The 17,975-nt window shown below is 39.6% G+C and overlaps 1 pseudogene; it reads right to left on the reverse strand.

Moving 5' to 3' along the window:
- Positions 1-8,837: 8,837 nt before the first annotated feature.
- Positions 8,838-17,975, reverse strand: part of LOC145415431 (uncharacterized) — a 61,854-nt pseudogene continuing 52,716 nt past the window's right edge.

A 17,975-nucleotide genomic window follows, 5' to 3' on the forward strand; every position in this document is an offset into this window, starting at 1 on the left:
CTGAGGTGTAGACTGTAGCACCAGACGAACAGGACAATACTCCCGAGGTGGAGGGCAAGCTGGTGATAGGGAGAGCTAGGGTTCCCGTTTCACCAGCCCTCAGGACTTGATCCTGAGCATCTCTCTTTGCTGAACATTTTCAATGCAGCATTCGTATACACAGAGAGTAGGCCAGCATCCTGTCTTAATACCTCTACGTTCAACTGTCTGCACAACACTACATGCACATAACATATCACACCTTCTATTCACTCTTTTTAGCAATGGCCACTGCAGTGTTACTATTAAATGAGGTGGTACCTCGGACTACCACCACCGGCAGGGTAGGGCTGGAGGCACAGGGTCCTCCTGGTTGCCATCAAGCGACTGTGCCAGCAGCGACTGTTGCAATTTTCGGTAATGCGCGTCAGCGGAGAAGTGAAAATGCGGCCTTATTCTTCACCAACATCTGCGGCCTTAGCACAGATTTAAATCCAGTTCATTTTATCCTTCAGTCCATATCCCCTTTGCCCCTTTTCCTCAGTGAACCACAAATCTCACCCTCTACTGATATATCGCCATTTTGTTTTCCCGGTTACTATTTTCTCACAAAGTTCTGTAACAAGGGCGGCACCTGTTGTTATATCAAATCCCAATATGCAGTTGACACTATTTTAAACTTCACTTCATCCAGTTTTGATTACTCATTGTATTAACTAAATTGTCAAAATATTACCAAAAATATTTGTGTAGTCTATCGCTCCCCCAGCGCCTCTTCGGAACCCAGTGTATTTGATTCCATATCTACACCGTTGCGTAACCTTAACCTTGCCCTTAGCACCGAAATTACCATTTTGGGTGATTTTAAGATACATAATGTTGAATGGTTATTGCATTCTGCCAGGACGGACGACGCTGGTCTAGAGTGCGAGCTGTTTGCAGATTCGTTTAATCTCACCCAGGTGGTAAAGGAACCAACCAGAATCCCTGATAATCCTGACCATAATGCCCAACTCTTGGATTTATTCTCAACAAATAATCCAGATCAATACAGGATAGAGGTACTGTCACCACTTGGATCCTCCGACCACAATCTCATCAAAGCCTCATTAGTTAACCCCCCCACACCTCCCAGTTCTGAACCTGTCAGGGTGACCCGTTGGCACTTTGATAGGGCAAACTGGGATGGATTTAGAATGATCTCGCTGACATTCCGTGGCAGCCTTTCTTCTCTAGTGATCCCAGTTCTACCCAGTCCCACATTTGTGGCTTAAATACTAGCTGGTATGGATTTATTCATACCAGGTCAACAGCTCACTAAAAGATCGAACTCTCCAAAATGGTTTGATGGCAACAGTGCCAGAGCAACAGCCCAAAAGTCATTAGCATACAACTCATACTTAAAATCAAAAACTTCTGAATCACTCTCTCAATTTAAAATTGCTAGAAATCATGCAAAAGTTGTAATAAATCTTGCTAAATCAAACTTTCTTCAAAGGCAAGCATCAAAACTACTTAACAACCCTAATGACAATAGAATATTCTGGTCAACTCTTAATTCTTTCAATAATAACTTTAATAAGTCATCTTCCATTCCCCTACTAAAATCTTCAGATGGCAACATTACAAATGGCCCGCGTGGGAAAGCGGATATTTTTGCCATTACATTTGCCAGAAACTCTACCATAGACGATACCAGCCAGAATGTCCCAGTACTAGAACTTGACTCTCCCGAAATTGCTCCACTTAAAATACAGACAAGATATGTAATATCCATCCTAAACAATTTACCTACCAACAAAGCTCCAGGCCCAGATGGAATTCCTCCAATTGTTTTGAAAAAGTGTTCCCCTGAAGTTGCCTCTGTTCTAGCTAAATTTTTCAGACTATGCATACGTAGTTCTTCATTCCCAAATTCATGGAAAGAAGCCAATATCCACCCAATTCCGCAGAAAGGAAGTTCCTCTGACTCCTCTGATTACAGACCAATTGCTGTCACATCTTCTTTTGGTACGGTATTTGAAACTTTAATTAATAAGCACATTGTTAAACATCTTGAATCCAGCAACATAATTAATGATAAACAATATCGTTTTCGCCACAAAAGATCCACCATTGACATAGTTAATCTCCTAACTCATACCATCCATCAATCAATTGATCTACATGGAGAAACTCATACAGTAGCCCTTGATATTTCCAAAGCTTTTGACAGAGTATGGCACCGTTCCCTGCTGTCCGAACTCCCTTGCTATGGACAAAAGTCTTTTGTTCCTTTGATTTCTTCATATCTTAGTGACAGGAAAATAAGAGTAAAAGTAAATGATGTATATTCCAATTTTCACTCAATTAATGCCGGCATGCCGCAGGGATCAGTTCTGGCACCAACCCTATTCCTGGTTCATATTAATGATCTCTTATTTGTCACCCACAATCCCATCGACTCATATGCAGATGACTCAACACACTCAGACACCCATTTACAAAGTCTAATATCTCCACGTCTCAACTCAGTACAGCCTTCTCCATAAATCAAGACCTATCTATGATCAGTGAATGGGGTCAAAACAACCTTGTCTCATTTAATGCTAGTAAAACTAAATATATACAATTTACTAATAGACATGTATTGCCGGATTCGTACATTACCTTCAGTGCTACTAATATTCCCATCTCCAAAAGTATTGAAATTCTCGGCGTCTCACTTAACAAAGCCCTCAGCTGGACCTCTCATGTTAGATTACTTGCCAAATCCGCCTCAAAAAAATTTGGATTATTGTACAGAGTTCGTAACTTATTCACCGATGAGCAGTTAACAATAATTTATCAGAGTCATGTGCGCTCTCACCTTGAATATTGCTCACCCTTGTGGAATGGATGTGGAGAGGATGCATTAAAACAACTAGACAAAATTCAGAACAAAGCTTATAGAATTATTAACAACTCTGCCATTACAAATAAACTACCTCCCCTGCAAGTAAGAAGGATTGTTGCCTGCCTTGCATTATTTTACAGATATTTTTATGGCAAATGCTTAGGCGAAGTTGCTTCCATGGCGCCACCTCTCCATGCCTTCCCTCGCGCTACACGGGCATCTGGTAGCGCTCATGACAGGAATGTTACTCAGCCATACTGCAGAACTTCTGCGTATCAGAATTCTTTCATTCCCCGTACTGCATCTCCCTGGAACTCGCTTCCCCAGAGTTTTATCCCTCCAAATTTCAACCCACAGCTGTTCAAGTCTAACTGTTACAGATATTTTATGAACAGAGGACACCAGTAATCTGGTGAATGGATCATTTTTTTTCATTCATTTGTTTTTCCTTCCTCCGTTCTGTTATTTAAAAAAAAAAAATACTTGACATTTGCACGTCTCATCTTCCCCCTTCACAGTCACATAATCCTCCCCCCTCGCCCTTCCTCCTGTCCCACCCTTCCACCTGTGTGTGTGTGTGTGTGTGTGTGTGTGTGTGTGTGTGTGTGTGTGTGTGTGTGTGTGTGTGTGTGTGTGTATGTCTGTCTGTCTGTCTGTTTACGCACTTTTTGCTTGTGTCTTACTGTGTCAGTCTCTCTCTCTCTCTGTTGGTGTGTGTGTTGGAGTCAGTTGACTGAATGGGTGGAGATAATGAGATTGAGTTGCTGAGTATGGTAGTTCGGTGCATCGCAAGGGTGGGTGGGCCGGATGGTTGGTAAAGGTGGGGATGGGAGGTTGTTGGATAGGGTGGGTCGAGTGGCTGGGGATGGGTTGTACTGGTAGATGGGTTAGTGAGTGGATGCATTTGGTGAGTGGCTGGATATATGGATGGTCGGGGAGTGGTCGGTAAGTCTGGTTTGGATGGGTGAATCGAACTAAAAGAGTGCATGGGGTTGGATAAGAAGGGTGGTTGGACATTTGGATTGGCGGGTGGGTCGGTGGGAGGAGTGGGTGGATAGGATAGGTGGGTGGGCATGGTGGAGTGGGTGGACAGAGTTGGTGTGTTCAGGGAAAGGTGGAGGGTTGTGTGCATGGAGGTAGGAAAGAGGTGGAGACGACCTCAGGACCTGACTGTGAAGCCTCTGATCTGTCATCCAGACACCTTCAATATGGCGGATACCCAGGTGACAGTCCACGCCTATCACCTTTGTTTCTACCTCCGGGACACTCCTTGCCCATAATGATGGTATTGTTGACTGATTACACTTACTGATGCGGTGGATTTATTTCGTAAATAACTAATATTTTTAATACATTTTTCTGCATACTAAAAGGATAAAGAAACCAATTTAGAGACATTACAAGCTTTATATAGGCTACCACCAATTCACTGACGTTTCTTTACTTACGTATTTATATGCCACTAAACAGCACTAACTTATTCATAGTAATTCTACTTTAATAGCTTTTAGAGCAGTGTTTCTTTCTGTAAACTGTTTGCCTGCATAGGAATACCTCATCTGTAAACAGGTCTCAGCAACTGCTTTGATTAGCAATACTAGGTGGTTATGAAGAGGGTCAGATGCAGACATGTGACTTTCTAAATTTAAAAATATAGTTTTGTTCTGCGACTCAGATAAGACACGGATAACAATAGCATGACAAGCATAGTTAAACAATTTTGGGTGCTACTTTGGCTTGTTATCTACATGGAAAAAATATCTACATCGTACTTTGGCTTGTTATCTACAAGGAAAAAGTATCTACACCGTACAAATTTTATTTTGGAATGATATCTACATAGTAAAACATATTATAACATATATATATATATACTGTATATAACAAAGAAAATGTAATTGAAATATTAAAATTTTTTATTTTATTTATATTCTAGTGATAAACAGCATGTACATCGGCTAAAATGTCAACACCGTACAAATTTTAATTTGGAATGATATCTACATAGTAAAACATAATAACATTTATATAACATAGAGAAAATTTAATTAAAATATTAAAAAAAAATTTATTAATAATATTCTAGCGATAAACAGCACGTACATCAGCTAAAAATGCTAAATATAAGGCAGGAGCTTCTTTTCTCATCTAGCGATAAACAGCACGTACAGTCGGGGAAGAAAGAAGCTGGACACAATTGGCGGCCTCTGGCAACAACTCTTATAGTAAACACGTAGGTGGTAGCGGATATGCATGAATGGAGGGGTAACGTTTGTATCGAAGTGTGTGATTGGTCGGCACACCACCGTCTGTCATTGCCATGTAGTCAAATATTGGAGAGGGTTTTGAGTATGAATACGCTATGTGGTAGATATAATAGATATTCACGCTCTGTCATAGGACATATAATATCTTAATATGACAGTTGATTAGCTGTATTGATTAATGTCACTCATATTTAAGGCACTATGCAGCTGAAAGTATTTGTGGAGTCAAAGGCATCTGTCTTCAGAGTTGGTTCAATATGAGACCGAAGCCTCAGATCCTTGAATAAATCATAATTATTATCAAGCGCAATACATAATTTATTAGCGAGTTCGTTTGTATGGTTCATTAACGAATATATCATTGAAATACAACGTTGGTTCTGATAATCTTTATGACTTTGCTACGTTCTGAGTCAGTAGAAACGTTCCTCCCATGAACGTGGACAGAGCTTCATTGAGCACCATCCCTTACCGTGCTGGGGGTGGGAGGAACCGTGAACACACGCACGATTTATTAGTTTTTTCATTCAACTGCTAATGAAAAACTACTATGCAATTGCTAAACAAATGTTTGCTCCGTCCATGATAACAAGAGACTGCTCCTTGATAAGGCAGATACCTCTGATACTGAAAACATTCCTTTTAGGTGATGTCCATCACACGTTTTCCCTCTCGAGTTGAGGTGGTGAGTTGGTAGGGTGAAGTATGGCCTTTTCAACGGCACTTCTGTCGCGATTGTTTCGCCCTACAACCTCTCTACCGAACTAGCCTCACATGAGCATCCCCTCCAAGCTAGCCTCACACGAGCACTTTCCTCCGGCATTCTCTTCCCTCACTTAGCCCAACCTTTCACATTAGCAACATGTCAAGATGATTCCTAACATCCAGTTCAGTCAGAGAATTTGCAAGTTAGTAATGATCTTTTGCCCCACAGTTCAGATCAAGGAGATTCAAATTAACTAATTTTATGGTGAGTGCTTTTTCAAGTTAGTGAAGATGTCCACACTCATAGGTTACATGTTATCAGGTGATACCATTTATACACACAATATAATTCACTCAAAAGACCTAGTATGTCAGCGTTTTATACTAACTAACGCTACACGATTCTAGTTCCTTTATAGGGCATCCTTGCATATTTATGGTTAACTTTTTCGCTGTGAGTTTTCTTCCTGTGATGTGTTTGGTGCTTGAGTAAACAAGTGGCCCCCCGTAAGGGGGAATCACACCATCCACGAGCCTATACATATCTAGCCCGGCTCGGAATATGACCTTGACCTTGACCTACTACCACCAATTTCGAACTCGTAGGAGATTTTCATCCTTATTACACACCTGTATAATTTTGTGATGGTATTTTGAGCGGTTGCAAAGTTATCATGCTATCAGATACACACACAGACAGACAAATTGAAAACAATGCCATGTTTGCTATCTCGCTGGTAATTACTAGTCACGTGCGGTAAAGCCCTAAGCACTAAATGAAATGTGACGTAAGCTTGAGCATGTTATTGAAATTACGGTAATTCCATTTAGCACACGCAATGTCTTTCCAAATAAAAATTAAATTTGTGATGCATTGAGTACAAGTGCCACACACGGATTACAGTAAATTCTTTTTCACTCGTATAATATAGCATGCAAAAACCTTTACATTCGAAGCATGTTCTCCATAATATATTCATAAGCTTACAACTGAACTAGCAAAAGGTTTAATATACTGATATGCTTAACGGTAGACGATTTTGCTGATACCTTGGAACAATCCGCCTTCAGTAAGGACTGGCAAAGAATAAAGGTGATAAGGATAAGGTTACCAACAAACGAGTATTTCCAGTGATGCAGTAATGAGCTGCAGTATTACACTTGACTTCTGTGTTTAGCTTATATTCTTGTAACTATTGATTTTAACATCATCACATTGCCTTTTGTGTGATTCTTTTAATTATGTTCATGAAAATGACGTCTATGGGTCCTACAACATTTATTGTGCTTCACTCATGATAGGTCACATTCTTTTCATACCATAATAGATTGAGGTAATATGAAGCTAGCAAGTCAAGAGACTGAAGGGGTGTGCATTCACTTTGTATCCGAGGACAGAACAGGCGCAGTAGAAGCATAAAAAGGATACGCACGAGTAATTATTAGGAATTATTGCCTTCCTACACCAGTTGGATTGATATTGTGATAAACGTCGAGCAGTAGTTTGCAGGGAATGATGCGGATAACACGAAACAACAGATTTTTAAATACTCCACACAGTTATGGTGCTGAGCCATCAGCCCTCTGCACGAACTTTGGAATCGTCCTCTACCTTAATTATTAAAACATTGGTTTCCGATTTGTTATGGTGAGATATATCTCGGATTATAGTCTAATGACCTGCTTTAATCCATCATGTAGCTACAGTTCACTTGTTGGCCTTCATTTGGATCCATCAATATGGTAAAGGGGAAGTTTATTCACCTGTAAATCTGTGCTGGTCCGAATATGACAAAAAGGTTCCAATTAAAAATATCATAACATGGTTTCTTATATTTCAGTTATAACTAATCACACATACATATAAACACTGAAACATGCACGCAAACCATGCCATGCTCTGTGACTGAACTGGATGTTAGGAATCATCTTGACATGTTGCTAATGTGAAAGGTTGGGCTAAGTGGGGGAAGAGAATGCCGGAGGAAAGTGCTCGTGTGAGGCTAGCTTGGAGGGGATGCTCATGTGAGGCTAGTTCGGTAGAGAGGTTGTAGGGCGAAACAATCGCGACAGAAGTGCCGTTTAAAAGGCCATACTTCACCCTACCAACTCACCACCTCAACTCGAGAGGGAAAACGTGTGATGGACATCACCTAAAAGGAATGTTTTCAGTATCAGAGGTATCTGTCTTATCAAGGAGCAGTCTCTTGTTATCATGGACGGAGCAAACATTTGTTTAGCAATTGCATAGTAGTTTTTCATTAGCAGTTGAATGAAAAAACTAATAAATCGTGCGTGTGTACACGGTTCCTCCCACCCCCAGCACGGTAAGGGATGGTGCTCAATGAAGCTCTGTCCACGTTCATGGGAGGAACGTTTCTACTGACTCAGAACGTAGCAAAGTCATAAAGATTATCAGAACCAACGTTGTATTTCAATGACATATTCGTTAATGAACCATACAAACGAACTCGCTAATAAATTATGTATTGCGCTTGATAGTAATTATAATTTATTCAAGGATCTGAGGCTTCGGTCTCATAATGAACCAACTCTGAAGACAGATGCCTTTGACTCCACAAATACTTTCAGCTGCATAGTGCCTTAAATATGAGTGACATTAATCAATACAGCTAATCAACTGTCAAATTAAGATATTATATGTCCTATGACAGAGCGTGAATATCTATTATATCTACCACATAGCGTATTCATACTCAAAACCCTCTCCAATATTTGACTACATGGCAATGGCAGACGGTGGTGTGCCGACCAATCACACACTTCGATACAAACGTTACCCCTCCATTCATGCATATCCGCTACCACCTACGTGTTTACTATAAGAGTTGTTGCCAGAGGCCGCCAATTGTGTCCAGCTTCTTTCTTCCCCGACTGTACATCAGCTAAAAATGCTAAATATAAGTCAGGAGCTTCTTTTCTCATCATCCGCCAACAGAAGTAGTCTAGGTGCGATTGAAATGTTCTTTGATTGCAGCCTCTCATTTTTTTCAATATACGAATCTTCGCATCAAGCCAGGATCTTTCCTTGTGTATGTGCTCCGGTGTTAGGATCGACGTAATATTGCTGATGTTTACGGAAAAATGTCGAAAATTGAGTTGGTTTAAATTAGAGTAAGCTGGCCATTCGTCGGAATGGATTATTGAGCCTTCAGCGACTTCTCTCTGAATAATTGGTTGAAGTGTCTCACGGTCTCTTCTTTGAACGTAAAAATATCGGCAATCTGAACCTTTCTTCAAACCGAACACCCAAGGACCATCAATACGTTTTCCATAGTTACGGTTATTGTCCACCTCAGCTTCGCTGTCTGTTGAATTTGGAGCCCGGTCTCCTTGCAACATTAGGCCTCTATTGTATTTTCGCCGTCCTGCAAAGCGTGCTTCATCAATTTGCACAGGCTCTTCTTCAGTGCCTACCATTTGACCACGATTCTGGACTTAAACAATCGCTGTACAAACTTCTCTGCACATATTGAACCAATCGCAAATTGCTTCGGTACCTCTACCAGTTAAACATTGAACCAGATCATAAGAGAGGTCTTGTATAAAAAAAAAGATCAGTTCTAAAATTTGGCAAAGAGAGAGCTTGCAATTTAGTTTGTTATTTAAATCTGGGAAGTGGAAGAATACATTGCCTCTGCGAACGGAACGAAAAGTTTGACATTAACGGTTTCTGCAACGAAGAACGGGCATAAATTCGCCATTTCGTCTTCTTTTCCGAGCGTCCTTCATCTCTCCGCCACATCGATGACACGGTGAAACACTTTGTTCTTCATCAAAAAGTCCATGTCTTCTTAAAAATGCCAGTGCCTTAGTTTCGTCGCTGATTTCGGTGTAGAATTCTTTTGCGAGCATCTTAAGGGCTGTGTCAATGACTGAAATATAAATGAGGATTTACGGAGGTTAGGAGGAATTAAGAAAGGTAAAGGACTGGCCTATCTTTGAAATCTAGGTAACAAAGTAGATTACAAGCAAATCTTTGGAAATTAGGTAACAAACTAGCTTGTAGATAACATACCAAAGCTGTCGAGACTGATGTCTATGGCGGAATGAAGTGTGCTGTTGCCACATGTACCTTGTTGAGTCGGGACCGGAGCTTCGACACTCGAACAGACATTCCACTCATGCTTCAGACTCTCTAACCATCTAGATCGCATACCAAAGTAGATTCATGTCACGTAGATTGCAATATAAGGTGTAGATCGCATACCAAAGTAGATTCATGACACGTAGGTAACAAGCCAAAGTAGCACCCAATTTTGAGTATTGGTTTGACTCACCACTTTGCAAAACTGTTTCTCTGAATTTTCTTTCACACAAAATGCATATGGTAAATGTATCTTTTGTTGGAAAAGATTAATTTCCTTTGTTTTCTACGGCAAACAGTGCGTGGAAGTCCTGTATATATGGGTATGTCACCTGGGTATCCACGATATTGAAGGCATCGGGATGACAGATCAGCGGCTTCACCTCACTCCCCGGGATTAGCGAGCTATGCCGACTCCATCTTTTTCCTACCTCCATGGTTGTGTGGGTAGATGCGATGGATGGCATTGCTGCGTGAGCAGGGTGGGTGGAATTCGTGGGTGGGAAGGGTGCGTGGTAGGATTGTTGGGCAAGGTAGGTCGTCGGAATGTGTGGGCAGAATAGCTAGGTCGCCAGGGTGAGTGGGCACTATGGGTCGCTAGGGTGGCTGAGACGATTGCATGGCCTGGGTGCTCTGGGTGGGTGGTGTGGTTGGTGAGTTGAGTGACTAGATCGGTTCAAAGTGGATAGGTGAGTGGGTGGATGTGTTGCGTGGCATTGTTAGGTGATTTTCGTGGGTGACATTTGTGAGTTGGTAGAGTGGATGGCCGGGATCGGCGAGCTGGATGGATGTCTGGGCAGGGTGAATGGCCGGTGTGAGGTAAGTGGGTTATGTTGACGAGTTGAGTGGGTAGGTGGAAGAGTAGCTGGGTGGATTTGTGGCTCTCTCGATGACAGGGGGGAGGGGGACATGTGTCTAGTAACCATATAAAATGTCGCTACTACCGCGTTTACTGTAGATGACGCTGGATAAATGTTTTGAAACAAAATTGTATAAATTAGGGTCATTCACTTGAAATCTGCTAAAACTTCGATATGATTTCTTCTCATGGAACTGAATATGGACCTAGGCACGTGGTAATACCCTTAATATAGTGGTTCTCAACTGGTGGTCCATGGTGACTTTTTGGGTGGTCTATAGGACTTTCACTATATTTGGTAAAAACCGGAGATTGATGAATATATTTTTAAAATTATTGAAAATTCAGTAAGAAAATTTAATCAAAGTAAATAATTGGCCATTCATTTTATTGTGTTATTCCTATTGATTATTCCAGTATTATTGGTACTTACCCAGATCTGTCAACACATGCAGTCAGAAGTCTTCTGCCATTTGCATAAACTTCCATGTGTGAGAGCAGATTTTCATGTTTGTTGCACATTAAGTACAAACAGAAGAATCGGCTTGCAGTGGAAAGCGATATTCATTGTGCATTATCAAGTACCACTCCTAACACTGAAAAGCTTGTCAGTGAGAAGAGAATCCAAAAGTCTGGTTGTAAAGAAAAATGTTGGTTGTATACTCCTACATAATTTCAAAATTCTGTTTGTTAGAAATAAATTTCACAGCAAAATGTTAGAGAAGTATTCATGTATTTCCTGGAAATTATGTTTGGAAGAAATATATTTCAGACCAAAATGTCAGCTGTCTCTCATTTTATATAATTTCTCGAAATTCTGTTTGCAAGAAATATATTTCTAACCAAAATATTTGTTGTGTATGCTTTATTTATCATTACTCAAAAATGAAATGGTCCACGACATTTTTTTTAATTGGGCTGGTGGTCCATGGCCTGAAACGAGTTGAGAACCACTGCCTTAATAGCAGGATAAATGAAAGTAACATTACATGCCTCAGGACGTGAGATTGAGCGAGACTTCATGTCCCCGATCCATCTGCTTACAAAAATCACTGCACTGGTGGCCGTAAGGAAGAGGAGTTGGGGGTAGAAGTGTGTGATTAACCTGACCTCTAGTGGCAGATTACCCCGTAACCTCGTTTATGGAAGGAACTTTTGTGCGCGGGTGTACAGTCTACTACTTAAGTTATGACTCAACTTCAGTACGATTTTCAGCCACAGATGACTCTAATCTTTTTTTGGAGAGAGAGAGAGAGAGAGAGAGAGAGAGAGAGAGAGAGAGAGAGAGAGAGAGAGAGAGAGAGAGAGAGAGAGAGATTCAGCGATGCGAGAATGAGGTGAGGGAGTGAGTGGATGGAGCCCTGGCGCTCAGATTCATTGTTTCATGAATGTGTGTGTGTGTGTGTGTGTGTGTGTGTGTGTGTGTGTGTGTGTGTGTGTGTGTGTGTGTGTGTGGCCTGTAACTCAACAAATTACATGAAGAAATGTTGAAAAGAAAATTAAATTAGGTTATTGTAATTTAAGAATATTTCGTGAGTTACATTAAAATCTTATATCACCATGCCTGTCTGTCCAACATTCTGCTTAAAAAATTTTCATCACTTCCTCTTTTACGCAGCTTCACTATGAATCTCTCAGATGAATCCAGAGACATGATCCAAATGCTGCCTAATCTCTCTCTCTCTCTCTCTCTCTCTCTCTCACACACACACACACACACACACACACACACACACACACACACACACACACACTCCACATCCCTGCCAATTGCCCTGTGAGGGGACAACATCAATCACCTTCTGCCTATCTATCTATCTACCTGTCCGTCTATCTATAATCAAAACCCTCAATCCTGAAAATGGTTGTCATAAACAAATAGCCTCCTTGTTGTGTTTCCTTAGCCATTTAGCTGCCCTTCCTCCAACTTACACCATCCTCTCTCTTATATCTCCACTCGTTCCCCCCATCTCATCCTTTGTCTCCCCCTCCCCCACTCTCGGTCAGTGACATACACCCTTTTAGATAGCTTTTCATTCTCCATCCTCTCCCCATGACCACACCACCACAAGGTGTTTATCTGATCGCTGTCAGGGACACCCACTTCACCACCACTATGCTCTTTCACTTCCTCATTCGTTTTTCTGTCGGTCTCTCCATGTATCGTCAGATTTTCCTCTCAGATAACTCATTTTGCCGTGCAGGCATTTAATCTGGTATTTCAAACCTTCAGTAACTAGGAATTCCTGACATTGTAAGAGTAATCATTTAATATACTAGATATAATGAATCACGTCTAAGGACCTCTTCACTTTACTCGACTACCGGTACTCTTACTTGAAGAACATAACAGTGTTCAAATTCTTTGACAGTAGATATGGTCCAGGAGAGTCTAAATTAATATTGCCGTCTGTTCTTAAGACGAAAACAGAAATTACTTCTATCTTCTTAAAAGAGATGGCAACGAACCAGCATTCTACTGCCGATTCTTATGAAGGTTCAAAAAATCATGAACTATGCAAACTTTATTACGTTACATTTACAGTCCTATTAGGAAATATTTTAGTATGTTATTTCGCTGTAATCACATTCTAATTCAAGTTTGTTCACAATGAAATGTATCATTTCATACTTCGGAATTCAGTATCAGGCAGCTCAACGGTAGAATACGAAGCTAAGTACTGGTAGAAACTGTCAAGGGATGGCTCCGACGCTCCCAGGTCTTAAATTATATATGATCCTTCGTATCTCAAACGTGTAAGTATCAAATTGTTCTTATGCATCTAATCTAATTTTCATGTCTTTTGTACCAGAAATATCGCCTAAAGTAGCTAAAGTATAACGTTGACACGCTAAAATATGATCAACATAAATCCCGATTTGTTCATATTTTCCATCTTTCTTTGACCTCCCTAGCCCTAAAATGGCAGAACCGTTCACTTCCTTTTCCACAGAAGAGTTTCATTCTCTACTAGGCCAGAAGCACAGTAGAGACTGCCCGGAAAAGGTCAAAGGTAATAGGTCGGGATTTAGCCAACGTTTACAGTTTTGACCTAATTTAGAGAGAATTTGGCAGAAGGGGAAAGGGTGAGCAAAAGGAGAAGTTATCCACGGTCTCACGACACTGTCAAACTTTTCAACTTTTAACTTGGATTTATTCGGCTTGGATTAAACTTGGTGGAAGGATTCAAGGTCAAACACAGATTAACTTGTTCAGCTTTGATAACAGTGGGATAAAAGACAAGGTCACAGGACAAGGTCAGTTTAAAGATTATTTTTCTATTTTACCTAAACTTAGTGAACGTGTTCATGCTCGTGCATCAATTACGGTAAATATTTCAAATTTGAAAACATCGGCCAAAGTTCAAGATCATAATGTTAAGTCAAAGGCTTGGTTACAGATACATCACAAAATGTGGTTCTTGTGCTCCCTCAGCGCTCCATCGCGTTATCTTCTCCAGAAAATTTTAATCTCAAGAGACTATTCGAAAGGTAGTGGAGGAGTCCCTCTTACAGAGAGACCGTAAAAACTTTTGAAAAGGAGCATAAAATATTAATAAAATGTACCAAGGTGTAGAGATACCAGTGCGCCAATGTCATCGGAAAGAGGACTTGCCGATAGAACCACATATAATCGCACCATTGTGTGTGTGTGTGTGTGTGTGTGTGTGTATATATATATATATATATATATATATATATATATATATATATATATATATATATATATATATATATATATATATATATATATATATATATATATATATATATATATATATATATATATATATATATATATATATATATATATATATATATATATATATATATATATATATTTATATATATACTGGCACATTTTTGTGTATTGCATGCCTGGATAAAATTTATACCAGTATCAAAACACTTTTCGGGTACAATTGTGCAACACCATAATGGCACGTAAGGTTATTAAAAAAAATGTAAGGATGTGATTAGGTTAGTTTTAACTGTTAGAAATTTTTCCGGTGGTTTTCGGAGCACTGCCATCACAACTTCGTATATTTTATTAATGTTCCTTATATATATATATATATATATATATATATATATATATATATATATATATATATATATATATATATGGAGCCTCTGTGGTACACTGGTAGAGAGTGCGTTTCGCACGCTGGTGAGCGCGGGTTCGCCTCCCGCAAGAGTTGTAAAAACTTTGGGAAGCGTTCACCAAACCACTTGCTGCTTTGGCGGACACAAGGGATGCTGTGGTTGAACCAGTGTCACATACTAGTATGCTTGCACCCAATCGGCTTAGGGCGGGCAGATTACATTTGGTTCACAGACTACACACACATCCAAAGCCACTACAACACTACAGTCACACTCACAAGCACTTCTCAACCTACGTACAGTCTCTACCAGACAGCCTAAACCACTAGGTAGATACATTGGCTGTATCGTCCCTGCTTCGGTAGGGATAGGCCGATCCTGCAGTGGACCTCAACGGCTGATGATGATATATATATATATGTATATATATTGAGTCGGAGAAAGGAGCGAAAGAGGCGAAATGGCGGTAAATTTTGCTGAAATTTATAAAGTAAGAATTATGAACACATTCTTTCACAAAAAAACAGGGAGAAAGTGGACCTGCAGAAGTCCAAATGAAGAAACAAGGAATGAAATCAACTTCATTATAGCAGATAAGAATAACACGATTACAAATGTATCAGTTAACAACAAAGTAAATATAGGAAGTGATCATAGAATGGAGGGTTGCACAGCCAGATTCAATTTCAGAAGTGAAAAAAAAAAAAAAAGATGATTAAAGATAAAAAGATGTGCCCAGTATAAGTAAACGAAAACAAAGCAGCTTTTCAGTTTGAAACAAGGAACATATTTCAAGCTCTAAGTAATGCTGAATGTAACACTGATGAGCTGAATAACAAACAAAAGTGGTAAGAGAAAGCTAATACAACCAAAGCCAAAAATTATTAAGAAAAGACTCGAGCTTATGACAAAAAGAAAGGACATGAATGTAAAAACAAAGAAAGACGAAAGAGAACGAGCGGAATTAATTAAGATGATCAACAAGAGACAAAGAGAAGAAAAAAGAAAGAGAAACAGGGATCAGAAAAAAAACAACAGAAAAAAAAAAGTCTGAAACATGTCCGATGTAAAATGGCACTAGGAAAGGAACAAATTACATCACTAAAAGAAAAAAATGGTGAAGTCATTAAATGCAGAGATAAGATGATGAAGAGATCTAAAGAAAATTACAAGCCTGTGTGCATCAAAGACAGTAGTACCAATAGCTAACTTTTCAGCTGACACAAGTAAAATACCTTAGGTAACACCAGACGAAGTAAATATTTCCCTTAAAAATATGCAAAGAGGGAAGGCTCCAGAAGAAGATGAAATAGTTGCAGATTTACTGTTGGATGTAGGAGCAGAAGTACAAAACAAGCTTGCTCACTTATTTACTCAGTGTATAAAAAACGAAAAAAATTTCCAAAACATGGTGTAGTGCAATAGGTATTTTAATAAGTGACTCAAAAGATCTTAGTAACTATCGACCCATTAGCTTATTATCAGTCATTTACAAATTCCTCACTAAAGTCCTTACGAACAGAATGACAACAAATTTGGAGAAAACCAACCTCGGGGACAGACAGGATTCCGAAGCGGGTATTCGACCACTGATCATCTACACACAATGAATCAGCTTACTGAGAAAACTACATCATCATCATCATCATCATCCGGACCTCCTTTCCCACCCAAGAGCAGGGTGAGGAGTAGCAATGTCCAGACAGCACAGACTTGCCCAGTCTAAATAGGCCACGCTTCCATTCACTCATCATTAAAGCCCCCGGAATCCTGGCTCTACCGGATACGCCACAAACATTCACCACATTCTGTAGCTTCACACAAACTACAGCATGTAATAAACCACGGTGTTTAGGTTTTGTTCTTTACGAAAAGGCTTTCGACTCAGTGGAGCACATAGCAATTATAATTTCATTGCGAGAACAAGGAGTGAATGAGAACATTGTAAAACTGTTCGAAAACATATATAAAGAGGGAACTGCTATAGTTAAATTACATAAGGACTTGGAAAAAATCAAAATTGAGAAGGGCTTGCTTCAGGGAGATACAATTTCACCTAAAAAATTTACAGCATGCCTAGAAAGTATTTTCAGAAAGCTAGACTGGGAAAACGAAGGAGAAAACATAGATGGAGAAAGCTAACCCATTTAAGATTTGCAGATGACATTGTCCTAATCTCAGATACGGCAGAGACACTGCAAGATTTGTTAAATTACCTGAACAAAGTAAGTCTCAAAGTAGGGCTAAAGATGAACCGAAGTAAAACGAATGTGTAACCCACAAACACCAAAGAACGTCATCAGAATAGGCGGAGAAATTCTTGAAGAAGTCGAGGAGTATTATTGCTTGGGGCAAATACTAAAATTAAAGAAAGATCATGGTGCAAAATAAAAAGATGCATTACAATTGGATGGAAAACTTTCGGTAAACATAGAGACAATATCAAAAGTTGCTTGGCATTTTGTATGAAACGAAAAGTATATAATGACTGAATAATTCCAGATATGTCGTATGGTTGTGAGACCTGAAAACTGACAAAATCGATTAATCCGTTCTCAGGAAGCAATGGAAAGGTCAATATTGTGAATATCTTGAAGAAACAATAAAAGATCGACTTGGGTGAGAGAGCAGACTAAAGTCAAAAATGTTATGGAAGGTATAAAATAACAGAAATGGAGGTGGACAGCCCATGTAGCAATAATAAGGGATAACCAATGGAGTAAAAGGTTGACTGACTGGACACCAAGAGATTGTAAGCGTAGAAGAAGAAGGCCAGAGGTGGAGAGATGAGATAGAGAAATTTGCAGGGAAAACGTGGCAAAGATTGGCTCATTCAAGCAGGGTTGGCAAAAAAACACCTTTTATCAAAAAGACAAACCCACCAGGGTTTTTTCGTTTTTTTTTTTTTTTTTTTTTTCACAAAATACCCCCAAAACCCGGGCAAAAGTGGGTTTTTTCAAAGTTTACCTTAGATTTAAATAAAATAATGTTTCCAGTATACATTATTATGAATAGCCCAATAAAATCTATTTTTTCACACAGTTATTTGAATGAGGGAAATGAACACAATCATGT

This window comes from Coenobita brevimanus, chromosome 102, assembly GCF_032717465.1.
Source record: "Coenobita brevimanus isolate Jiangsu-jjx chromosome 102, ASM3271746v2, whole genome shotgun sequence".
Taxonomy (NCBI): domain Eukaryota; kingdom Metazoa; phylum Arthropoda; class Malacostraca; order Decapoda; family Coenobitidae; genus Coenobita; species Coenobita brevimanus.